This window comes from Miniopterus natalensis, chromosome 1 (assembly GCF_054644295.1).
Source record: "Miniopterus natalensis isolate mMinNat1 chromosome 1, mMinNat1.hap1, whole genome shotgun sequence".
NCBI lineage: Eukaryota > Metazoa > Chordata > Mammalia > Chiroptera > Miniopteridae > Miniopterus > Miniopterus natalensis.
The window spans coordinates 124,203,771-124,231,096 of record NC_142081.1 but is presented as its reverse complement, the minus strand read 5'-3'; the positions used below and the strand labels follow the sequence as shown (position 1 = coordinate 124,231,096).

The 27,326-nt window shown below is 41.0% G+C and overlaps 2 pseudogenes; one reads left to right on the top strand and one right to left on the bottom strand.

Annotated features, from left to right (window-relative positions):
• Nucleotides 1-16,679: 16,679 nt before the first annotated feature.
• LOC107546314 (tubulin alpha-1A chain-like) lies at nt 16,680-17,986 on the bottom strand (annotated as a pseudogene).
• The window catches only part of LOC107546315 (tubulin alpha-1A chain-like), a 29,982-nt pseudogene continuing 20,639 nt past the window's right edge, over nt 17,984-27,326 (top strand).

The window sequence follows — 27,326 nt, the reverse complement described above, 5'->3', positions numbered from 1 at the left end:
AAAGTTTATATAAAGAAAGCAATTATAAATATGCCAAAATAGCTTTATATGAAGATACCTATTATAGTGAAAAATTTTTTTAAATCTAAATGTTCAACATTCAAGGATTTTTATCTTATTGAAATATACCTGACATACAATATCATGTAAATTTAAAGTATACATGTTAGTGTGATTGTAATATGATTGCCACTGGCAATAATTAGTATAGTCATGTTACATAAATCAAATCAAAACTACAATGAGTTATCACATCATACCTGTTAGAAAGACTACTATCAAGAAGACAGGAGATAACAAGTGTCGGTGAGGGTGTGGAGAAAAGGGAGCCCAGGCACACTGCTGGTAGAAATGCAGATTGGTTCAGGCACTGTAGAAAACAGTATGGAAATTCCTCAAAAAATTAAAAATAAATCTACCATGTGATCCAGCAATTCCACTTCTGAGTATGTACTTGAAGGATTTTTAAATAAATTATGGGGTGTATGCTAGAATATTCTATTAAAAATCACAAGAAATATGACCATGAACGTTCATATTATATTTAATTTTTAAAAGCATTTTATGGAACAATGTAACATAAATATCTATTTGTTTCATATTATATACATAGTAAAAAATGAATGAGATTTTGTATATATAAAATCTATATATATAGCTTTTTAGTTAATAATTTATAGTTAATTTGTTTTAAGAAGGAGCTCACTCACTAGGGCCAGGGTTACTGTATAGGTCCTAATGCACCAAGCCTTGGCCCAGGACTCGGCCCACACTTTTCTTTCTGATCTGACCAGCGGCCTAGGATGCTTCCCCACCCATCCCACCTCCTTCCCCTGGTGAAGCTCTACTCATTCTTGATGAGCAGGTAAAAGATGTCCTCTTCCTTGGGTCTTCCTTGACTCCTGGCCCTTTGATGCCTCTGTTCCGTGCTAAGACTAGTTTCATCTTTCTTCAGAGCAACAATTTGTAGTAATTCACGTGTCCATTAGCATAACTATTTTGTCAATGTCTGTCACTCCCCCTTGAAGGTAAGCTATACCAGCACCCACACCATATTTCTTTTTGTTCACTCTCATTTCCTCATACCTAGTGAGTGCCTGCCGTGTATTTTTATATTCAATAAGTAGCTACTGAATAAATTCATGTTTGAATGTTCATATTTAAATATACATAAATAAATGAGCATCAAGGTTTATCTTAACTTGATCTCCTGAAAATCTTCCAGAGGAAATAATGCTCAAAACTGGTAAAAATCAATATGGATCGTCCAGATCTGATGTGGTCTGAAGTCCAATAGTCTTTATCAACCAAGGGCATACATACCTAAAATTCAACATACACTTATTCATCACCTCTTATATGGTATAAAGGTTACGATCACAGGGTATAGTGTCAATGGCCTGGTCAAATACTTGCTGTATGACTATTTGGAAGTTACTTAATAATTCTGTGCCTTACTTTACTCATCCAATAACAGGAATTTCAATAGTACATATTTCAAGAAGTTTTTGAGAAAATTAAGTTAATACAAACAAATCACAGAATCTGGCACATAGCCACAGTATATGGGATCAATAAATGTTAATTATTATCATCATTATTAATTTTCATGTCTGAAAGCCCTGGTATTATAGGCTATGGAAGATGCAAAAATAAATCTGGCAAGGTATTGCCTTATAAGAGCTTGTAGTTAAGTAGACAAGATAAGGAATGTAATAGTAGAATGAGCACAGATTAAACAAAAGTGCTAAGGGAATCCAGAGGAAAATTTAATGCTATGAATGCAAGATGCATCCAAAATGGATTCTTCTCTGGGCATTAAATCAAAGACAAACTCTGATGTTGTTTAAACAACAAGATCTATCTTGTTTACATTTTAATGATCTCAAATGTATGTTCTTAACCAAATTAGACAGACTCTCCACCAACCTAGTTAGTCACTGTAGCTCATTTGGGATGTAGTCACAGCAAAGGGTAACCACAGCTTTGTGCACATTTTGAAAGGATTCACACAAGGACACCTCCACTCAGGTTCTCCCAAAGACCAGTTGGCCAATGGACACAAAGTCAGATTCAGAACACACTTCCAGCTGGCCAACCATGGTTCACTCTTCTATAGAAAATATTTTTTGTTTTTACAAAGAATCTTGAACAAGGAGCCTTCCCTGAACCCTTGTCATTCTGCTGTATAGCCTGATATAGAATGAGAGGCCACTCTTGCTCTTGCTTAGCCAATACAAGAACTCACCAGAGAAGATGATTAGTACCTAATAAAATTACCTAACTCAATAGTAATCATGACTAAATTATTTTATACAAGCTGCTTAGAGAACTACCACCTCCTACACCCCAGTAGGAGCCCTGTATACATTTTCTTTTTCAGCACAACAATCATCAACAATCAACAAAAGGCCATTCCCATGGAATATTGCTTGTAGGCAGACAGCCCTACCAAACCCTTCTCTGAATAGTCCCCACTACCACCATCACCCTCGCCCTCACCTTGAACACATCTTTCCCTCATTCTCAAAATCTATTTATCAGTCCCTCCATATACTTACTGTACCTCAGTCTGTTTTTTTTTAAATTTCAGGGAGAGGGAAAGAGATAGAAACATCAATGATAAGACAGAGAGTCGTCGATGGCTGCCTTTTACACAGCCCTCACAGGGAACTGAGCCCAAAACCTGGGCATATGCCCTGACCAGGAACTGAACCATGACCTCCTGGTTCACAAGTCAACACTCAACCACTGAGCCATTCTGGCCAGGCCTGCACCTCAGTCTTTAGAATGAAATGACAGAGCAGCAGAGCTGTTGGACAGAGGCAAACATGGCACAATTTTTATTTTAAATAGACCTAATTGATAGTATCTCAAATAAGGGTAAAGGGAAAAAAGCAATCTTTGAGAGTGACATTAATAGCTAGTAGACTGATTAACCACATTGAAAGACAGAATACTTTTCCACAGTTCTGAGGCTAAGCAAAAGGCATATTTTAAAAAACAGAAAATTCTTGACTAAAGGCTTCTATGAGCGAATTTCCCACTCGTTCCGTGGTTTATTCTGGCATGCAGTCATTCGTTTATCAAAGCTGTACTGAGGGCCTGCTGTGTGGGGTAGTGTTTAGGTGCAGAGGATATAGCAGTGATCCAGGCTGTATCCCTCGAGAGAAAGGAGATGGCAAGAAATAAGCAAGCAAACAAACAGGGCACTTGCAGATTTTCTAAGTGTTGTAAAGGAAATAAATGGATAGGATAAAAAAGAATAACTTGGAAGAGGCAGGGAGAAGGACAGAAGGGAGAACTAGAAAAGAGAATAGTGAGGTAAAGCCTCTGTAAGGACATGATGTTTGAGCTGAAACCTGAAGATGAGTGTGAACCAACCGTACAAAAGTCATCTAAACCGGGAACGAGTGTGAAGGTTGAGATGTTGACAAGAGCTTTGTGTGTTAAAAATCTGCGACGGGAGGGGAAGATGGCGGCGCTGCGAGAAGCAGCAGAGGCCCCGCTCCCAGCCACAGACTCCATTTGCTCCTAAAATCCTACGGAGCCAGCTTGGAAAAACCAGAGAAACATACCTGAGTGGACGGAGTGCGAGTGGGGAGCACTGAAGACACATCACGGAGTCCGGTAAGGGGGGGGGGGCGTAAAAAGAGGGGGTCTCCTCTGAAGCCTGTGCTGGGCTCCGAGCCCCGAGGCCTGGAGGCTGCAAAGCTCCTTCCCCTCTGGAGGGCGGACAGGCCTCCAAAAGCGGGGACCCCACACCCGGAGCGACGAGAGGGGAAGGAGCGCCCCGCGCACAGGGCAGAGGGGCCCAGGGGAGCGGTGAGTCCCGGTGGGAACAGCGCCTTCCTAGGAAACAAGGCCTCTAATGGCGGACGGCGCCTTCCTAGGAAACAAAGCTATTGGTTGCGGCTGCAATCGGCATCTAGTGCTTGGGGTGCTGACCATGGGAAAGGCTGTCCCAAAGTTTGTGGCACCCAAGTGGTAAGGGACCAGAGGACTGCGCTGAGCAGCTGCACATGGGAACCCTCTGGGTCCCTGTGGGGCACTGTGCTGAGCCCCAGAAAGCGCTGAATCTGGGTGGCGTGGGGGAGGGGAGGAGCCCTCCTGCCCTGAGCTCCTGTTGCGGAGACTCTGGGATCTGTGACCAGCCCTGAGGGGCGCCTTGGTGGCGTGTGAAGCCGCCCCAGCTTTGCTGAGACCAGCAGTGCAGGGAGCTGCGGGGAGCTGACTTTGGGTCCCCTCCCGCTGGGGGCCTTAGTGAGCAGGCGGCAGGACCCTGCAGGGCGGACTCTCTGCCTGTGTGTTGCTTTGTGGGTTTGTGAGTCCGATCACAGAGCTGGCTCCCACCTTCCCAGGGTGCACTGGGGGACAGACCAGCGGAGGCTGGGATTGGGGTCTGCACAGCAGTCTGAGGGGCGGGCCTGGTGCGACCAGCCAACCAGAGCTGAGCAGGGAGGGGCGGAGCCCGCCGGCCTCTCCTGCAGCCGGGAGCACCGCCCCCAACAGGAAAGGGGCGGGCCCAGCTCACTGAGGCCCCAGACACCCCACGGGGCACAGTCCTGAGGGGGAAGGAAGAGCAGCTCACAGGAGGACTTTACAAGAATAAGACTCTCAGGGACTGTTGTTTGGGAACTGGAGGAAACGCTGAAAACCCCTGCTGGGGGCTGGGCAAGCAAATGGCTCACTGGAATGTTATTTAATCAATCCCACTGAGCCCAGGCTGCTGAAACGGCCCAGACAGAAAAGGCAACAGGCTGAAGTCAACCTGAACCTGCAGCAGGACAGAGCCTGGGGAACTAGAATCAGAGGACAGGGTAGGGACTGAGGAGCTGGCTGTGGAGCAGAGACTAACTCCCACAGAGTGAGCGCCTGACAGAGACACCTCTAAGGGGAGTGATACCCTGAGCTACACTAGCCACCCTGTACCCTAAAGACTCTACAGAAGGCTCTGGAGCAAGACCGGGTAACTACAAAGTTGCAAAATAGCTGACAAGATGAGGTCATCCACGGAGAGCCTCAGATCAACCATCTACCTAAGGACAGCAGAGCCAAACCTAGACGGCTCCTCACATTGGGTGATACAAAAGTACCTCCCAGGAGAATGGAAATCAGCACACAAAACAGTGAGCCTCAGACAACACAAGCGCAGAAGAAACTCACCTGATTGTCTTTTTTTCTTCTGTTTTTTGTTTGGTTTTGCTTTTGGTTTTGTTTTTTTGTTTGTTTTTTTGTTGTTTCTTTGTTTTTTCCCTTTTTTCTTTAGGAAGACGAGAGAGGAGAGAAAATTTGTTTTTTCTTCTTTTTGAAATTTTATAATAATTTTTTTTTTAAAACATTTTTTTAATTATTTTTTTTCCTCTTTTTTATAAAAGAATTTTGTCTTGCTTATCTTGTTTTTAGTTTGTTTTGGTTATTTGCTTTGTTTTGTTTTATCCTTGCTTCTACTATCAAAACTTTCTTGATATTCCCGGCTTAATGACTGGGACTTTAATCATTATAACCAAGTTTACTGCTTTCCTCTATACTTTCCACTAAATCTCTTACCAGACTCCCTCCCTGCCTCGGCTATATCTCTCTCTCTCCTCTCGATCCATTGGCATAACTTTTTTTCTTTTTCTGTTTTCTTTTGTTCTTTTGTTATCCTCCCTTCTATCTTCCTGTCTTTTTGTTTGGTTATTAGTTTCTCTTATTCTCTTTATTGTATTTTTGTTTTCTCATTTTAAACTATTATCCTATTCCTATTCTCTCCCTTAATTTTTTGCTGGCCCTTCTTTCAGAATCTTTTCTCTGCTTCTGTTATCTCCCAGTAGCTTCTCTATTTTTTACATTTTAGTTTATTATTATTTTCTAAATTTTCACCATTATTAACAACAATATACATCTCTCTCTCTAAGTGTTACTTTTCTTTCTCTCTTTCTTTTTTTCAAGAATTTTTTTGTGTGTGTGTATGTTCTCCCTTCACTCTCCCAGTTCTGTTTTCATGTGGGTTGTTTTCATTGTGACTGTCAAGATATTTTGTAAGATACCTCTTGTTTCCTGGAAGTTTAGTTGTGTATTGTCCTGCCTTGCCAGCACCTGTACAACAGCTTACACGACGAGGTTGGGGCTGAGACACAGTTAGCTAATCCGAGAGGAGGGTACTCCCAAGGACTGATCAATGACAATCTATACCCAACCACAACAAGAGAACATAAAGAAACCACAAAAGGGATACCCACAAGAAGAACACACCTAGAGCAAAGCGCTCAGAAGTAAAAGGAAAACACACCTCTGGGCTCCACTGGACCCACAAGACAAAATCCCATCCCCCAAGACTGGGAGACAGCAAATATATCTAATATATAGATACAAACACTAAGACCTACCAAAATGGGGAGACAAAGAAACAACCTCCAAATTAAAGAAAAGGAAAAATCACCAGAAAAAGACTTTGATGAGATGTTGTTAAGCAAGTTATCAGAGACAGAGTTCAGAGTATTGATGATGAAGATGTTCAAGGAACTTAAGAAGACACTAGATGATAAGATCAAGGACCTTAGTGAAAACATGAAAAAAGAGATACATACCATAAACAACACTCAGATAAAGATAAAGAATGCTGTATCTGATATCAAGAATGCACTGGAAGGAATTAAAAGCAGGCTCAATGAAGCAGAGGATAGAATAAGTGACTTAGAAGACAAGGTAGAAAAAAATCATACAATCAGAGCAGCAAAAAGAAAAAACACTTAAAAAGCATGAGGACAGTCTAAGGGAGCTTTGGGACAACATAAAGTGAAACAACATTCATATTGTAGGAGTACCAGAGGGGGAGGAAAGAGAGCCAGGGAGAGAGAACTTGGTGGAGGAAATAATGATAGGCTGGCAAAGGAGAAAGCCACACAAGTTCAGGAAGCACAGAGGGTTCCAAACAAGAGGGACCCTAAGAGATCCACTCCAAGACACATCATAATTAAAATGACAAATGTCAAGGACAAAGAGAAAATATTAAGGGCTGCAAGAGAGAGACAAGCAGTGACCTACAAGGGAACCCCCATAAGGCTGACAGCTGATTTCTGAGCAGAGACTCTTCAGGCCAGAAGGGAGTGGCATGAACTTCTCCAAGTAATGAAAAGCAGGAACATGCAACCAAGATTGCTTTATCCAGCAAAGCTATCATTTAAAATTGAAGGTGAAATAAAGAGCTTCCCAGACAGAAAAAGGCTAAAGGAGTTCAGTACCACCAAACCAGCATTGCAAGAAATGCTAAAAGGACTGCTTTAAGAAAAAGAAGAAATAGTGAAAAAAAGGTACATCAGCATAAAGGGGGAAAATGGCATTAAATAAGTTTATATCAATAATAACCTTAAATGTAAATGGAATAAATGGTCCAATCAAAAGATATAAGGTAGCTGAGTGGATAGGAAAACAGGACCCAAATATATGCTGTCTACAAGAGACCCACTTGAGAGCAAAAGATTCACACAGGCTAAAAGTGAAGGGATGGAGTAAAATATTCCATGCAAATGGAAAGAAAAAGAAAGCTGGAGTAGCAATTCTTATTTTTGACAAAACAGACTTCAAAATAAAGACCATAACAAGAAACAAAACTGGTCACTACATAATACTAAAGGGATCAATCCAACAGGGGGAAATAACACTTATAAACATTTATGCACCCAATATAGGAGCACCTAAATATATAAAAAATTTCTTGGGGGACTTTAAAGGGGAGATTGACAGCAACACAATCAGAGTGGGGGACTCTAACACCCCACTGTCAGCATTGGACAGATTATCAAGACAAAAAATCAACAGGGAAGCACAGACCTTAAATGACTCACTAGACCTAATGGATTTAATTGACATTTACAGAACATTTCACCCCAAAGCAGTAGAATACACATTCTTCTCAAGTGCACATGGAACATTCTCAAAAACAGACCACGTGTTAGGGCACAAGGCAAGTCTCTACAAATATAAGAAGATTGAAGTCATATCAAGCATCTTCTTGGATCACAATGCCATGAAACTAGAAATCAACCACTATAAAAAAACTTAAAAATATTCAAACAGATGGAGGCTAAATAGCATGTTATTAAACAATGAATGTGTTACCAATAAGATCAAGGAAGAAATCAAACACTTCATGGAAAGTAACGAAAACGAACAGATAACAACCCCAAATCTATGGGACACAGTAAAAGCAGTCCTGAGAGGAAAATTCATAGCATTACAGGCCTATCTCAAGAAACCAGAAAAAGATCTAATGAACCATCTAACAACTAAAGAACTAGAAGAACAACAACTAAAAGAACTAGAATGAGAACAGCAAGAAAACCCCCGTGGAAGTAGGAAAGAAATAATAAAAATCAGCAGAAATTAATGACATACAGACTAAACAAACAATACAAAAAATCAATGAAACCAAGAGCTGGTTCTTTGAAAAGGTAAATAAGATTGATACACCTTTAACCAGACTCACTAAGAAACAAAGAAAGAGGACCCAAATAAATAAAATCAGAAATGAAAGAGGCGATATAACAACTGACCCAGCAGAAATACAAAGAATTGTAAGAAAATATTATGAGCAACTATATGCCAACAAATTGGACAACATGGGTGAAATGGACAAATTCCTAGAAGCATACAACCTTCCAAAGCTCAATCAAGAAGAGGCAGAAAACCCGAATAGGCCGATAACAACCAATGAAATTGAAGCAGTGATAAAAAACAAACAAACAGCAAACAGAAGTCCTGGACCAGATGGATTTACAGGCAAGTTTTACCAAACATTCAAAGAAGAATTAACACCTATTCTATTCAAACTATTCCAGAAAATTCAAGAGGAAGGAAAACTCCCAAACTCTTTTTATGAGGCCAACATCATCCTAATCCCAAAGCCGGAAAAACATACTACAAAAAGAAAATTACAGGCCAGTATCCCTGATGATCATAAGTGCTAAAGTCCTCACTAAAATACTAGCAAACCGGATCCAGCAATACATTAAAAAGATCATACATCATGACCAAGTGGGATTTATTCCGAGGATGCAAGGCTGGTACAACATCTGCAAATCAATAAATGTGATACATCACATAAGCAAAATGAAGGACAAAAATCATATGATCATTTCAATAGCTGCGGAAAAAAGCATTCGACAAAATCCAGCACCCATTTCTGATAAAAACTCTCAGCAAAGTGGGAGTAGAGGGATCATACCTCAACATAATAAAGGCCATATATGACAGACCTACAGCCAACATTATACTCAATGGGCAAAAACTAAAACCATTTCCATTAAAAACAGGAACAAGACAGGGGTGTCCATTTTCACCATTCTTATTCAACATAGTACTGGAAGTCCTTGCCATAGCCATCAGACAGGAAGAAAACATAAAAGGTATCCAAATTGGAAAGGAGGAAGTAAAACTGTCATAATTTGCAGATGACATGATATTGTACTTAGAAAACCCTAAAGACTCCATCAGAGTACTACTAGATTTGATAAACGAATTTGGCAAGGTAGCTGGATGCAAAATCAACATCCAGAAATCAATGGCATTATCATACACCAACAATGAACTTTCAGAGAGAGAAACTAAAAAAGCAATACCATTTACCATTGCAACTAAAAAAATAAGATACCTAGGAATAAATTTAACCAAGGATGTAAAAAACCTGTACTCGGAAAACTATGGGACACTAAAAATGGAAATAGAGGAAGGTGTAAACAAGTGGAAGAATACACCATGCTCATGGATTGGAAGAATTAATATTATTAACATGTCCATACTACCCAAAGCAATTTATAAATTCAATGCAATTCCTATTAAAATACCAACAGCATATTTCACAGACCTAGAACAAACATTTCAAAAATTTATATGGAACCAAAAGAGATCCCAAATAGCTGCAGCCATCTTGAGAAAAAAGAACAGAGTGGGAGGGATCACATTACCGGACTTCAAACTGTATTACAAAGCCACAGTAATCAAAACGGCCTGGTATTGGTACAACAACAGGTATATAGATCAATGGAACAGAACAGAGACCCCAGAAATAGACCCACGCCATTATGGTCAGTTAATATTTGACAAAGGAGGCAAGAGCACCCAATGGAGTAAAGACAGTCTCTTCAATAAGTGGTGCTGGGAAAATTGGACAGATACATGCAAAAAAATGAAACTAGACCACCAACTTTCACCATACACAAAAATAAACTCAAAATGGATAAAAAACTTAAATGTAAGCCACAAAACCATAAAAATCCTGGAAGAAAACATAGGCAGTAAAGTCACAGACATCCCACGTAGTGGAATTTTCACTGATACATCTCCTAGGGCAAGAGAAACAAAAGAAAAAATAAACATATGGGAGTACGTCAAACTAAAAAGCTTCTGCACAGCAAAAAAAAAAAAATAGCCTCAAAATACAAAGGAACCCCACTGTCTGGGAAAACATATTTGCCAAGGATGTATCTGATAAGGGGCTAATTTCCAAAGTGTACAAAGAACTCTTACTACTCAGCAAGAGGAAGACAAACAACTCAATTAAGAAATGGGCAAAGGACCTGAATAGACACTTCTCCAAAGAAGACAAACAGATGGCCAAGAGACACATGAGAAATGCTCAACATTGTCTCTAATCATCAGAGAGATGCAAATTAAAACCACCATGGGGTATCAATTCACACCTGTAAGAATGGCTGCCATCAACAAATCAACAAAGGACATGTGCTGAGATGTCGAGAAATGGAAACCCTAGTACACTGCTGGTGGGAACGCAAACTGGTGCAACCACTATGGAAAACAGTATGGAGGTTCCTCAAAAAATTAAAAATGGAGCTGCCTTTTGACCCAATGATCCCACTCCTAGGAATGGAATCACTGAAACATTAATCAGAAAGAATATATGTATCCCGATGTTAATAGCAGCACAGTTTACAATAGCTAAGATCTGGAAACAGCCCAAGTGCCAATTAGTAGATGAGTGGATAAAAAAGCTGTGGGACATTTACACCATGGAATACTATGCAGCTGTAAAGAAGAAGGATCTCATACCCTTTGGGATGGTATGGATGGACCTGCAGAAAATTATGCTAAGTGAAATAAGCCAGGCAGAGAAAGACAAACATCACATGATCTCGCTTATACGTGGAATCTAAAGAACTTAATAAACTGATGAACAGAATAGATTCAATGACATGGAAACATGGATGAGACTGATGAATGTCAGAGGGATGGAGGAGGGCGGGTGGGTGGAGGGGAGAGAGTAGCCAAAGAATTTATATGTATATATGCACAACCCAAGGACACGGACAATGGTGGGGAGAGGAACTGGGGAGGGGGCTGGGATGGGGTGGAACGGGTCACTGGGGAGAAAAAGGGACATCTGTAATATTTTAAACAAAAATAAAATTTTTAAATAAAATAAATAAATAAATAAAATTGAAACTAAAAATAAATTAAAAAATTAAATTGATAAATAATTATAGTGAGAAAAAAAATCTGTGACGGGATGAAGGTGTTAGCTAATACTATGGTCGTGATCATTTGGCAGTATATAAATATATCAAATCAACATGTCGTACACCTTAAATTTACACAATATTATATGTCAGTTATATCTCAATATAGCTAGGAAAAATACAGAGAGAAGGAGCTAAGCAGGAAGGTCAGAGTGCTCAGATAAAGTTGAAAAGGTATGCTGGCTACAGTTTGGATTTTATTTTAAAAGTTATTGCAACACCATATACAAAAATTAACTCAGAACAGAACAAATACCTGAACATAACAACTAAACTGTAGAAGAAAGCTGGAGGAAAGCTTCATGACATTGGATTTGGCAGTGGTTTCTTATGCAGGGTGGGGCATACATAGGTTTATGTGTTGTGTGTGTGGAAAATAATACAACAATTAATAAATAATAATACAAGAATAAACTCTGTGTTTTGCATACTCACAACTGTGAACTTACTTTTCTGTATATGGCACCAAAAGCACAGGCAAGAAAAAAGTAGATAAGTTGAACTTCATCAAAATAAAAAGTTTTTTGCATCAAGTGACACTATAAAGAGAGTGAAAAGGCAACCTACAGAATGGGAAAAATATTTATAAATCATATATCTGATAAGAGAGTAATAGCTAGAGTATATAAAGAACTACAACTCAGCACCAACAAAACAGACAACTGAATTCCAAAAAAATGGGCAAAGGACTTGAGTGGACATTTCTCCAAAGAACACATACAAATAAACACATAAAAAGATGCTCAAAATCAATAATTATTATGGAAATGCAAATGAAAACCACACTGAGATGCCACTTTATACTTTTTAGGATGGCTATTATTAAAAAGAAGAAGGAAAGGAAAGAAGAGGCCTTGGCAAGGATATGGAGAAACTGGAACCTTGTACATTGCTGGTGGGCATAGAAAGTGGTACAGTCGTTACGGAAAACAGCATGACAGTTCCTCAAAAAAATTAAACACAGAATTACCATATGATTCAGCATTCCACTTCTAGGCATATACCCAAAAGAATTGAAAGCAAGGCCTCGAATAGATATTTGCACACTGATACTCTAACAACATTATTCATAATAGCCAAAAGGTGGAACAGCCCAAATATCCAACAGATAAATGGATAAACAAAATGTACTATATTATTCAGCCTTTAAAAAATGAAATTCTGATACATACTACAACATGGATGAACCTGGAAACAGTATATTGAATGAAATAAGTCAGACACAAATACTGTATGATTTCGCTTATGTAAAGTACCTAGAATAATCAAATTTATAGATACAGAAAGTACAATAGTGATTACCAGGGGCAGTGGAGAAGGGGGAAATTGGGAGTTATTGTTTAATGGGTACAGAGTTTCAGTTTGAGATTATGAAAAGGTCCTGGAAATAGATAGTGGTGATAGTTACACAATAATGTGAATGCACTTAATGCCACTGAATTTTACACTTAAAAATTATTAAAATGGTACATTTTATGTTTTTATATCTTACTACAATTAAAAAACCAAATTGGAATTCTTGTGATTTCAATTACAACATTTTTTAGAGATCATTTTATTTGTTTTATGAAGAACATGTTTTTGAAGGCTGGGGAAACAAGATAGAAACAGATGTGAGAGATGAAGGGTTAGTGACAGTAGCAATGGAGTAAAATGGGCAGGTGTGAGACTTTGGAGAGAGAACCACAAAGCTAGGTGACGGCCTGAATGTGGGGGTTAAGAAAAGGGATGAATCAGGACTCTCAACCAGGCTCTTGGCTTGAGCTACTGAGTGGTAACATTAATAAGATACTGGGAACTTCAGAAAGTACACATTTGGAATGAGGTGGAATCAAGAGTGCCGCTTTGACATGTTAATTTCAAGATGCTTATTTTGTCATCAGAACGGAGCTGTTGAGTAGAAAGTTAAATGTGTGAGTCTGAGGCTAAGAGAAGTCCAGGCTGTCCCGTCTCAGTGACTCTCTTAAACATATTTAAAGCCATAATACTGGATAAAATCAGAGAGAGGGAGAGGAAAAGTAAAAGGCAGGGAGGGAGGGAGGGAAGGAAGGAAGAGAGAGAACAGGTCCAAGGAATGAGTTCTGGTCCACTCTGGTTCAGTATAAAAGGCGGAGTCAGCGGAGAACACTGATATGGAGCGGCCAGGGAGGCAGCAGTTGGTGTCCCACACACCAACAGAGGAGAATGCTTCGAGCAGGAGGGAATTGTCCATTTTCCCATGCAGGGAAAGCAGAGGCAGGTCCTCAGCCCTACAGGACCCACCCCCTTGCCCAATCTGTGGACCTCCTTTCTACCACTCCTCTCGCACTGTACTCCAGTTTCCTTGCTTTTCCTACACCAACTCACATTTGTTCCACGTCATAGTCTTTATGCTTGCTATTCCATCTGCCAGGTTGTTCTTGTCACAGATCTTAATATGGCTTTTCCTTATTATTCAGATCCCTGCTTAAATATTACTTCTTCAAAGAGGCTTTCCTTGGCTACCCGAGATAATCCCACCTCCCCCCACACACACCCCATTCCCTGTCTGGTCCCTACCCCAGTATATTTTCTTCATAGTACATAATCACTGTCTGAAAGTATATTTGTTTGTTTATTTAATTATTTGTGTCTGCTCTCCCATTAGAATATATGTGGAAGAGTCTTGATCTGTCTTTTTTGCCTCTCAATCCACAGGGCCTGGCTGTTGTAAATGTTCAATAAATATCTGTTACATGGATGAATAAATGAGTATAGATGGAAGGAGGTATAAGAATTTGATGGTAGAAATACAAAGGAGGTTCACTCTTTTTTTGGTCACTTTTGACTCAAAATTATTGGCTGAGAATTAGTTCGTAAGAAAGGTATGTTAAGAGAGAAAAAGATTAAGGTGTAAACTAGGATTTTGGAAAAATGGAGAAGTTGATTTTTGCAAAATTGTTAAGTGACCAGTTCAGTCTTTTATAAAGTCAAAGCAAATTCATTTGACCAATATTTGTCTGTCTGCTCTGGGCCAGACTCTGTGAGAGTTGCTGGTAATTTAACAGAGGAGGAGCTGGCTAAGGTATATAATTGCTTTATATCCCAAAACTTGACAGTGTTGTGGGAGTGTCCTTTTTCCCCAACTTCTAGGAGTTATAGTGATGGCAGTGAATTTACTTGCGTTCAACTCTCATTCTTGAGCACTTATGTGGTGCAAAGCATTTTATTCAGCACTGCAGGATTATGTTCAAGTCACAAAATACATTGCCCCTGCCCTTGCAGATACTATGAACTACTTAGGAAAGCTCAATATTTAGACAGGCCAACAACACACATGACCTACAACTTGAGGCCTTGTCAAAACTACTGGGTAAAATCCGTTGCTGGAGGCTCTTTGAGGTAGTCTTTTGACTTTGTCTTGGCAACAGTTATATTTCCCATTTGAAACTGCTCTTCCTTAGAAAGATCCAGATTAAGATTGCATAGGAGAGGGGCCTGTGCAGAGAAATCAGCCTCTATAGGAAATGTACCAAGTGACATATGTTTGATTATAAGAAACAGAAACTCACTTCAAATTGTACAGGTAGTAAAATACATATATACTACATGTGTCACTGAAAACTCCAGAGATAGAGTATAACTCGCTTGCTGTTTGTCAGGACTCTGGCTCAGCCCTAGTAGTTGTCTCCACTCTGCCTTCCTCTGTGTGTTGGCTTCATCCTCAGGCCTCCAATTTCCACATCACACCATTTTGGAAGAGAGGGAGCTTTTATTTCTCCAACCACCAAAAGGCTTTCACTCTAACTGACCCAACTTCTCATTCTCATACCCCTTGGAACTAATCACTGAGACTAAGGCAATGTCAGGGCTTGGCTGGCATAGGTCAGAAATAGGAAGGAAGTAATCTCCAAACCGGTCACCATGGCAACAGGAACCAGCTAATGCTGATTGGTTTAGGTCAGTCAGGACCTCCCCCCACTCTGGCTGAGGGTGGGTGTGGTCAGAAGTCCATTCCACCCATGAACATTGTGTTAGGCAGCAGGAAGGAGGGATTTTGCTAGAAAGGAAAGGACAGTATACATCACAGGTGGACCCTCCCTCCCAAAGTGGAAAGATTCAGACTCACTCACTCTCTAAAAGAAGGCAGCAATATGGTGAGTGATATCTGGGGAAATGAATCGGTGCCTGTAAAGCATTTTGTAAGAATGATTCACTAAACAACAAGAGTGTCATCACTGGAATGCTTTGTACACATACGAACTCTGCGGATTGCCTGCACCCAGGACTGTTTCACTGCTGTTGGGCTGGCAGCAGCCTTGCTTGCCAAGGTTGTTATTGTGGGGCCAGCTGAGCCATAGACGCTTGGAGGTTCTTTAGCTCCTCTTTGATCTCTGCTACATTTATTAGCTATTTCATAACAAAGCCCCCTTAGCATCAAAAGAAAAAAACTGGAAGTCAGCAGCAATAAAATTAACACACCTCCTTACAGCCCCTTCTCCACACAAATATGAACACTTTTCCAGGAATGGGCAAGCCCTTCATTAGTTCAGCATCTCTCATCACTCTCTTCTCTGAAGGGAGCAAGTCAATGGCCAGCTACTTATCAGCCACACCCCTCTCATCAGGGTGGCTACACTATGTGGATAAGAACCCTGGTTGGGGGTCATCTCAGCTGGGTTCCAGACCTGGCCATACTATGGTACCTACTGTGTGGCCACAGTCCTTTCATCTCTCTGGGTCTAACTTCCTCCTCTGTCAATTAACTAATGTTGCCCTGTCAAGTTTTAAGATCCTAGGTTTTTATAATCCCGGGTAAACACCCCTGGCAGAAAAGTCACAATCTTAGTGCAATTTTTTTTAAATGTTCTATCTTGGTTCGCGTGCTCCAGAAAACAGACTCCCACATGGAGATTTGTGTGAGGAAGTTTGTGGGGAGTGCTCTTGGGATCATCACTCATGATGGGGGAAAGGAAGAGAGACCACGGGTAGAACTGCAGTGCAGTCTTTTTTTTTTTTTTCTTTTTCCCTTCTCAGTGCCTTTACTTTTAAACCTGAGGGGAAAATCTTATAGGAATACATGAAAAAGACAGACATGATCACAGGTAAAAGCGAAGAAAATCTAACCAGAAAGCTTTAACGCCCGTCAGCTGTTGACCCTGAAGTTCTGAGTACGACATGCTGCAGGGCTGAGAGGAATGGTAATTAGTATTCCTCTCCTTCCCCACCCTCTCCTTCAACAGCATCCACACCAACCTCCTCACAATCCTTCTCAAGGGCAGCCATGTCCTCACGGGCCTCAGAAAGCTCTCCTTCCTCCATGCTCTCACCCACAGACCAGTGGACGAAGGCACGCTTGGCATACGTCAGGTCAAGCCTGTGGTCCCAGTGAGCCCAGGCTCACAATAGCTGTGGTGTTGCTCAGGATGCACACAGCTCGCTGTTCTTTGGCCAGGTCTCCACCAGGCACCACAGTGGAGGCTGGTAATTCATGTCGACTTTGAAGCCAGTGGGGCACCAGTCCACAAACTGGATGCTGCGCTTGGTCTTGATGGTGGCAGTATTGACATCCGTGGGAACCATGTTACCACAGTACAACAGGCAGCAAATCATGTATTTACCGTGGCAAGGGGCACGTTTCACCATCTGGTTGGCTGGCTCAAAGGTGATCTCTGCTACAGAAAGCTGTTCATGGTGGGCTTTCTCAGCAGAGATGACAGGGGTATATGTGGCCAAAGGGAAGTGGACTTGGGAATAGGACACCAGGTTGGTCAGGTCAACATTCAGGCTCCATGAAACCTGAGGGAATCAGTAATGGAGGGAACAATTTGGCCTATCAACCTATTCAGGTTAGTGTAGATTGGGTGCTCAATATCGAGGTTTCTACAACAAACTTCATAGGTGGCCTCAATGTCAACCATGAAGGCACAATCAGAGTGCTCCAGAGTGATGTGAGTGGTGAGAATGGAGTTGTAAGGCTCAACTACAGCTGTGGAAACCTGGGGGGCTGGGTTAATGGAGAACTCCAGCTTGGATTTCTTGCCATAATTGACAGAGAAATGTTCCATCAGCGGGGAGGTGAACCCAGAATCACTTCCCCCACCAAAGCTGAGGAAAACCAAGAAGAAGCCCTGAAGACTGTGCACTGGTCAGACAGTTTCTGAATTTGGTTCAGGATGAGGTCAATCATCTCCTTGCCAATGATAGCGTTCATGGGCATAGTTATTGGCAGCATCTTCCTTGCCTGTGATCAGCTGCTCAGGGTGGAAGAGCCGACAGTAGGTACCACTGTAAACTTCATCAATGACTGTGGGTTCCAGGTCTACAAACACTGCCCTGGACACATGCTTGCTTACCTCGGCTCTTAGCTTGTTGGGAATAGTAACCGAGACCTGGTGTCTACTCCCACTGCCTGAGCTGCAAACTCGCAGCCATGCATGAGTGGAGGCCAGGCTGGTGTCCAGATCATCAATGCCTGCTGGGAGTTCTACTGCCTGGAACACAGCATCCATCCTGATGGCCAGATGCCAAGTGACAAGACCATTCAGGGTGAGTAGGCAGATGACTCCTTCAACACCTTCAGTGAGAAAGGTGCAGTGCCGTTTTAGTGCAAGCATCAGCCATCCTCATATGGAGAGCAGCAGAGCGGCATGGCCCTTCAGAGCCTGAAATGGGGCCTGGGGGCTGGGTTTCTACCAACAAAGAGTTGGATGCACCTCCCCCCAGAAAGAGGAACTTGCCTTGGGCAAGGCAGTTTTCTTAAGCTATTAGCAATTGCCACGAAGGACTCAGTAGTGAACTTTTAACAGCCAGCACTCCGGAAGACCAGGGGACTAAATGCCTCAATCTTGAGGGAGGTTTGGGGATCTGAGTGATGGACCATAGTACCCACTACATGACCTACCACCACATCTTCAGAATATGGGGGCCAGGAAAACAAAGGACTATGTCTCTTCCTTTCCAAATCTCTGTCCCCATGTGATAACCCAATGTACCCAACATTTTCCATAGTGATTCCCTGAAGGGAGCATGAATCCTGGAATCTTCCTTCCTCATTTTCATCTGATGATGTGACTGAGCATAACTCAATTATGCAAACAGCCCCCAGAGGCAAGCTAGTCTCCCTGGCATTACAAAAATTGTTACTTTGACCCTTGTGAGATGATGCACTGCTTTTTAAGGGCATTTTAATTGATCCCCAGAAAAATTAATCTGATGCATTGAATGTTTGAGGAGAACTATACCCTTATAGTGACAGTTGATAGCACTTTGTGTAATATAATTAACATTTCTTTCATTTATACCTAGGGAACTAGAGGTCAGCAGCCTTTTTCTGGAGGGGCCCTATGTCTGAGGAGCTCTCTCCTTCCCAATGCTGAGTGAGGAAAAAAAACACCAAAACGAACAAACAAAACTAAACAAAACTTTGTTTACAAACTGATATGGCCTAGCTAATTTTAACATTTATTATTCCTGTACCTGCTATTTTTCTCTCATTTAACTATTTTAGAGTACACTTTTCTTATATTTCTGTCCTTTGGTTTTGAACAAAAGGCATGTCTTAAAAATATCTAATCAATAAGAAAGATGCAATTCCATTATGCATCACTTCCCTTAATAGGACCTATTTTAAACTTGGACTTCCTGGAACTAAGCTATCTAGTGGTTTATCAGAAATAATTAGACAGTTTTAAGAAAGTATATTTGCAGGTCCATAGCTGGCTCCATAGATAGAAATTTATACAAAGCCATCATAAGAACTCTCTTCAAGTGACTTCCTCATTTAAGTAGAATCATCCTAGAGTGGCTGCTTAGCAAGGATATAGAGACAAAACCCCCAAAATAGTTGTCTGAATTCAGCTTTCCAAATGTCACTGTGTGTTAGAAGACACCTTCCTAGCTGAGGAAATTCTCACCATTATAAATCAATTGTAATTTTTTTTTTTTTTTTTTTTTTTTTTAGTCTATGCCCAACATTGCTGGTCAGAGTAGGGTATATCAGGAAGTATAAAAAAAAAAAAAAAAAAAAAAAAAAAAAAAAAAAATTCCTGCCCTTGAGAAATCTCATTGTGGAGAAAAGAGTAGCACATGAAATAATTAAAGCACAGTTAAATCTAAAATGCTCTGAGTTTAGTGGTGATTGAGGGAGGGGAGGGCTCAGTCACTGCAGGCCTATGTAGGTATGAAAGCCTTTACAAAAGGTTAGGAGTGAAGCCTTTGAAAGCCCCAGTTGAACTGCGAATATATTTTCTGGGAGGGGCAGTGTTTTGAGTGTTCATTACTCTTTAATGCTTCATCTATAAATTATTGATTAGACTGCTGAACACTGAGTTATACTTGAAAGGAAGAGCCGACGGTGAGTCAGGTGAGCTTAGAGGAAGAAAGGACCAGGAGAAGGTCAGAGAGCTGGTGGTACCGCTTGAGGAAGGGCGGGCCCGGGTAAGACCCTCAGTCCGTGTGGCCAGAAAGGCTCAAAGCAGAGAAGAAGAGGAAACCAGGGGGAAGTCTCCCCCAAACAACCTCTGCTTACTTCAACATTCAGGTCCAAGTGTAGAGGGGTTGAGAGGTATTACAGCCTCTCTGGTCATTACAAATAACCCCTGGTCCTGGACATAGTCACTATCTGCAGAGGGGTCTTGATGGCTCCTCCCTTCTTTGCTAATCCTCAGCCTATCAAAGTGGCAGAGAGCAGAAAGAGGAAGATGTGAGTCACAGTAGGATGACTCGAGACTTCCAGGGAGAAACCTAGAGGAGTATACAGTAGGCAATCGATAATAATTAGCATTAATTGAGTAAGTACTCTGCCTGGCGCTGCTGTATACATTTATAATCAGAACCTCATTTAACCCGGTCAGTGTGGCTCAGCAGTTGAGCATCGACCTAGGATCCAGGAGATCGAGGTTTGATTCCAGGTCAGGGCACATGCTCAGGTTGAGGGCTCGATCCCCAGCAGGGGGCGTGCAGGAGGAAGCCCATTAATGATTCCTTCCCATCATTGATATGTCTATCTTGTTCTCCCTCTCCCTTCCTCTCTCTGAAATCAATAAAAATATATATTTTTTAAAAACCCATTTAATCTTCAAAATCATACTCTGAGACTGTAGTTATCTCATTGCACAGATGAGGAAAATGACCTTCCTGGAGGCTGTGTAATGTGCCTTAAAGGAAGGATTAGAATAAGCTCCATAATTCAGTCATTGAATGAGTAACTGAATGAACCAACCAATTAAATTAATCAGAGAACTTATATGCATAAATGCACAACCCAGGGACACAGACAATAGTGTGGGGAAGGCTTGGGGGTGGGGCGGATGCAGGGTGGAGGGGATCAAATGGGAGGATGGGAAAGGAGAACATCTGTAATACTTTCAACAATAAAGATAAATTTTAAAAAATACTACATGAGAATGAAAATTACCAAAATTATCAAGATTTGTAAGGTGCCTGAATACTGACAAAGTACTTTCATCATTATCTCAGTCAATTCTCTCAATTCTGCAAGGAAGGCTTTATTTTTCCTTCTGCAGAGAAGAAAATGGGCACCCAGAAAGGGTATGTGACTCACCTGTGATTTCTCAGCTAGTAAGAATAGCTTGAAACGGGATTCAAACCCAGGTGTTTGAACACCAGAGCCCCCTCGGATCCCGTCAAAGGCTCCAAGTCCAGAAAGGGAAAGGGTGCCCTCACATGGATGACCGCAGCTACAACATATAGAACTGGTTCGACTTTCCCATGATTATTTTTCTTACAGTTCCCCTTTATCCCCATTATCTTGTATACAATACCTGCCTTTTTGCAAAGGGGAAATTTTTGTGCGTGTGTAGAATTCTGGTAAACAATGGGAATGGTAAACACAGGCGAAGACAGCATCCTGCCCTGAAACCAGCCTTGAGCAGGGAAAGAAGAATTCACAGTGATCCCAGGAATTAGGACAGGAGAAGCCGGCAGAACGCCTGGGGCTTGTGAAAAAGAGGCAAGGGAGCAGAGAGGAGCGAGAACAGGCTGGGAAGGTGGCGTTGGGGCTTAACTGGTGAGAGACCTTCCTGGGCCCATGCCACTGGGATGTTACCATAGCAGTGAGGTCCCCGGGAATAGGAACTCTTCAGCCCAACTCCTTGCCCCTCCCCCAGCGGCCACCCCACAAAGTCAATCCCTCTCTTGGGCAGACCGCCTTGAAACCATTAAGATAATGCAGTTCCTTGCTGACTTTGCCGGTGGGAGCAGCAGGCGGATCCCTTGAAGCCAAACTTTCTTTGAATGGAAGAACTAGAGGAGTTGCTGCCATGGCAACACAGTTGCCCTGCCCATTTCCACCATCCCTGAGCTAAGGGAGATCCCTGGAGAAAGTTGCCCACCTGCTTCACCAAGGCAGGGAAATCACCAAGGGCACACAGATGGAGAGGAGACTTAGGGAATGTTCCCGCCAGCTTGAAACAGCAGCTGGAAGTCACCATGGCAACCGGATTCCTTGCCCACCAAACCGTGAAGGAGGGAGAGGCCTGCAGGAGACCGCAGGAGCCAGCGCAGCTCTGGGCTCCCACCCGGCTGGCTGGGAGGGCCCTTCTTAGGTCAGGGGCATCCCTGGGAGCTCAGCCCTTTCCCGTGGCGTCTAGAAGGACTGCATGGGTATTATTTCTTTTCCATGAAAGGACAGCACTAACGGACCAGGAAGACAAAAACATGAAGAAAGAAAATAAAGGATGGCTGCTGTCAATCTCAACAGTGACTTCATCATTGGGAGGCCTTTGATTTGCAAGCGTGCTACATAATTTCCTTATCATTGTCTCTCTTGTTGCCTTCCCACTAGTAAATCCTTTAACTTAACGTAATGTATCTAACGCTCAGGTGAGTTTTTCTGTTGGGGGCAAAATGAGTGGAAAGCAGAGCTGAGAGCGGTTAAGGAGAGAACAGGTTCAATCAGTTCAAATTTGAATATTCAAGTTATGCACGTGTGCGTCATCTTTATGATTGAAATTTAGTCTAAACCATGGAAGAAATGGCAAATGAATAGAAACAAAACTGCTTAAAGAAGCAAAAGGCATGAGTTCAAGTCCCAACACTGTTGATAACAAGAAGTATGTGATTCAATTAAAGCACAGCCTTTGGAGTTGCAAGCATCTGGGTCTGCATCCCTGTTCTTTATAATAATTACTAGTACAATTTAGAGACTAAGATGCGTAAAGGATGAATAAAACACATAGAATACATTCGTATATAATCGATTGTGTTTTCTTAGACAGCCTTATTGAGATATAATTGACATACAGTATATAGAACATACTTAAAGGGCATCATTTGGTACATTGTAACATATGTATGTCCCCTGGAAACCATCAGGGCAATAAAGTGAATATATCCATTACCCTCAGGTCTCCTCATGCCCCTTTGTAATTTCTTCCTACCATCCTTTCCTGCCCCCAACACCTAAGCAACTGCTGATCTATTTTCTGTCAGCAGAGATTCATTTGCATTTTCTGACATTTTCTATAAATAGAATCAGACAGTATATTCTTTCTGGAGAGCCTGATTTCTTTCATTCAGTATAATTATCAGGAGATTCATCCATATTATTTTGTGTAACAATACCTCATTCCTTTTTATTGCTGAGTGTATGGATAGACTGCAATTTATCTATCCACTCATTTGTTGATGGACACTTGGGTTGCATCTAGTTTTAGGCTATTACCAAAAAGCTGCTATGAACATCTGTGTACAAGTTTTTGTATGAAGATATATTTCTTTTGTTCTTGGGTAAAATTCTAGAAGTGAATTGTTGGCTCATATGGTAGGTATATGTTTAACTTTTTAAGTAACTGCTAAGTTGTTTTCCAGAGTGAATCATTTCTTGATTGTGCCATCAGGAGAGTATACAAGTTTCATTTTCTCCACATCTTTTTCAACGTTTGGTATGGTCAGTCTTTTTCAATTATAGCCATTCTAATAGGTGTGTGTGGTGTCTTGTTGGGTGGTTGGTCTTTTTTGTTGCAATTCCTCTAGTTGGGTCATTTTTGTTGCCTTCTGGGTTCAGAAAAACTGCATCACTTGAAACATCACGGTGAGCGGAGCGGTGAGTTACACCAGCTAACGGGCCACATGGCTAAATTTGCATTAATGAAAAGAATGAATTAGGTTTACTTCACCATCACTTTACTGTCCAGGAATGACACAGAGACACTGCAGATGATGCCGCCAGCATCTTGTACTAAGTGATGACAGTCACAGCTGCAATTTATCAGCTTCTATTATATATCAGACATTGTGCTAAGGGCTTAAGTAAATTCTTTCTTTTCATCTGCACAGCATAACAGGGAAATAGGTATTATTATCCTCATATAGAAGTGAATGGAACTGAGGCTAAGAGAGGTTAAGCAATCTTTGCCCAAGGTCACTTGAGAATAAGTAGAAAATGCCTGGCCCAAAGCCAGCCTTGGGTGCAAAACCCATGCTCTTAACTGCTGTGTTCCAAGCTTCCCAGTGTTTTTGTATGTAGAAGCTGCCTGCCTCACAATGGCATCTGGATTCATTGGAAAAGCATAATATAAATAGAGGCAATTATTATTAATTTTCTGCTCACATTTGTCATTTAGCCTTGAGCGCTCCAACAATACCGTGACTTCTTTACCAGCTTTAGGCCATCCATCTCATGCCTCTCCTCCTGCTGCTCTGGGCTTTGCTTGTAATGATCTGCTTAGTTCTTAAATCTCACAATAATTCTGTGATTTATATTTCATCCCAATATACATATAGAGTGCCTACTCGTGTCTGTGCAAAGCTAGTCTTATATCAGCTCCTATAAGAAAAACCATACAGGCGAAATATATAGAATCTTGTTTTAACATCCTTACAAATCTGCCGGGAAAATGAATATAATTCAGGTAAGTATCTGAATATTCGATCTATCCAAATATCTATCTATGTAAAAGTACTAAAATTTACTAGTTATAAAATATACAAGTTGATATCAGACACCATCAGTTCTATGTCAATTATATCTCAATAAAATGGGTGAGCCAGGTCGGCGTGGCTCAGCAGTTGAGCATCAACATAGGATCCAAGAAATATAAATATATATATATATATATATGGTGTCTGATTTTTTTCAATTAAAAAATTTCACCCACTTTGTTATTTTTAAAATATATATATATATATATATATATATATCTTTATTGATTTCAGAGAAAGAAAGGGAGAGGGAGAGAGAGACAGAAACATCAATGAGGAGAGAGTCATTGATCGGCTGCCTCCTGCATGCTCCCTGCTGGGGATTGAGCCCCAAACCCGGGCATGTGCCCTGACCCAGAATCGAAGCGCGATCTCCTGGATCACAGGTTGATGTTCGACCCCTGAGCCACACCAGACGGGTGAAACCATATATTTTTATGTATGTCATTTTACCTATTTGCAAAGGTGTATTTACATGCACACACACACATACACATAGTGCAATGGAAGTACCATACACCACAGGAGAAATTTTTAAATTGCAACCACCTTTCTCAAAAGAAACAAGTAAATACATATATATATCTAGAAGTGCTTCCATATCTTGGCCCAGTGGCAATCCTTCTAAAAATTTAACCTAAGGAATGAAACTGAAAGCATAAGATTTACCTAAAGGCTGTTAATCATTGAGATGGTAAAAACTATAAAAACAACTGAAATATTGACCAGTAGGAGACCAGTTATAAATAAGCCTTGGTACAGTCATATGTTGTAGACTATTACACAGCTATTCAAAATTATGTTTTTGTGACATATTTAAAGACTTCAGGTAATGCCAACTTCTGCTAAGTGAAAACAAGCAGGAAACAAAACTGTATTTAGAACATGATTCCAATCTTGTAAGAGAAATTACATATATACATATATGTATACATATACTGAAACTTTGTCAAGTATTTATATTTTTATTTCCAGAAAATAAGATATGGAAGAAAAGACACCAAAATTTAGTAACAGTGATATTTTTGTGGGATTTAATTTTATTCTTTATGTATCACCTGTATTTTTGATAGTCAGAATAGTTACTTTTATAGCCAGGAACAAAAATATGTCATTGTTGCTGTTGTTTAAAAAAAACAAAATAATAAAATGAGCCAGGCTGACAATTCACTGCCCAAATTACTACCTCACCTCACCCACAAAAGTGAGGCTAACTGAGGCTTGGAAGGACCACCCAAATTGGGGGTGCCATCATTATTATATGAAATGCAATGACTTTTCTACCTGGGCTCGGTAACACAGGCTTTTGCACTCCAGGATCTGTAAAAGGAAGACCACTAGTGACTTGTATAGAAACACTACAACTTAATAAAAACTGCCTTGACTAAGGTTGCTACCCTTTTAAAAGGCGAGGAAGGCTGTGTCATACATACCCTGAAGCACCTATATCTAGCACTGTCTTTTGGGTAAGTACAGCATGTCTAGACTATCAGCCAAAGAATCTGAGAAAAGACCACACCAATGAGGAGCCAAAGGCATGTGAAAGGGCCAGAGGAAGAAAGCCCACTGGCTCTGTGTGGGAGGGACATCGCAGACAGACGGCCTAACAGACAGAAAACAGGCTCCCATTTATCAGCTGCATTCCCCACCGTCATGGGCAGTAACTCATATCCTGTGACATTGCTTTCTGTCCTTGGTTATCTCAAATACATGAAAATATTATCAATCAGCCTTTCTGAAAAATACCAACTAATGAGCCACATTTCCTCTTCCTTCATTTGTCTGTGTTAGCAGTGTCGGTGTAAACCTTCCTAAAATAGAAGCTAGCAAATTTCTTAAAACATTTTTTGATGAGTGGCCCTCCTCATTTTCCCTTTCCTATTACTTTCCATGTCTCTCAGAAGAAAAATAAACGAATTAATCAAAATTCTTTCCAATTGATTATGCTTTGGTTACTTATTGCGAGTGTTTTTTTTTTAAAGCTACCTTTCCCAATTGGGATTATTTCCATAACAACCTAAAAATAACTCTATTGCCAAGATTAAGAACTTAGATAAGAACACGCTCAATCCATTTTGATAACCTATTCAGAGACATAAAGAAACACTCAAAGAGGTTAATCGTTCTCGTGAGGTCAGAAAAACAGTCATTTTCAAATGCAGTACCTATTAAATGCTCCTGGGCACTTAATCATCCCTCCAGCATTCATGTTGGCCAGATTTAAATTAGTGGAAGCATTTGTGGAGCACCTCAGCCAAGCCTCTAAGAGACAGAGAGGCCTTAGGGCGAAGAAGCTAGCTTTGCACGATATGCCAGCCCAGGCCCGCCGGTGGCAAGTCTGTCAAAGGATATAGTGGCAAATTTCTAGGTCCTGAAATCCCAGCGCACGTGGAGTTTGCACAGGCTTCAGTGCAAGAGCTCAATAAGGCAGGCTACCTAAGTAAGGAGAGAAAGGATGTTGGAACCCATGCCCCAGAAACTAGGCCTGGAAGAATGTGCCTGTGCTGAGCAGCAAAACTGATGCCCCACGGAGTGGGGTAAAGTGTTTCTGGATTCTGATGGAGCCTGTTTAAATGTAGATAAAGTTTTGGGGTCCCTGTTGGAAAACACTCACTGTGGGCCGGCTGCTGCCCATCACAGGTGACCTGAGCACAGCCATATGTGAAAGGGAGGACCAGGACATCTAGGCCTGCGTCTTTAGAAATAAAAACATCCTACAGAGAATCCAGGAAGCTTTTTTTTTAAGCAACAGATTCACAGGTATCAACATAATCTAAAAGCCAAACTTCATTTAAATTCTATAACTGTAGGAAACCGTAAGTATGACTTCCAGACCTTTACAAATCCACTTATTTCAGATTCTAAAAATATTCCAGTTCTTTGGAAGAAATCTGGATAAGTCCTTAA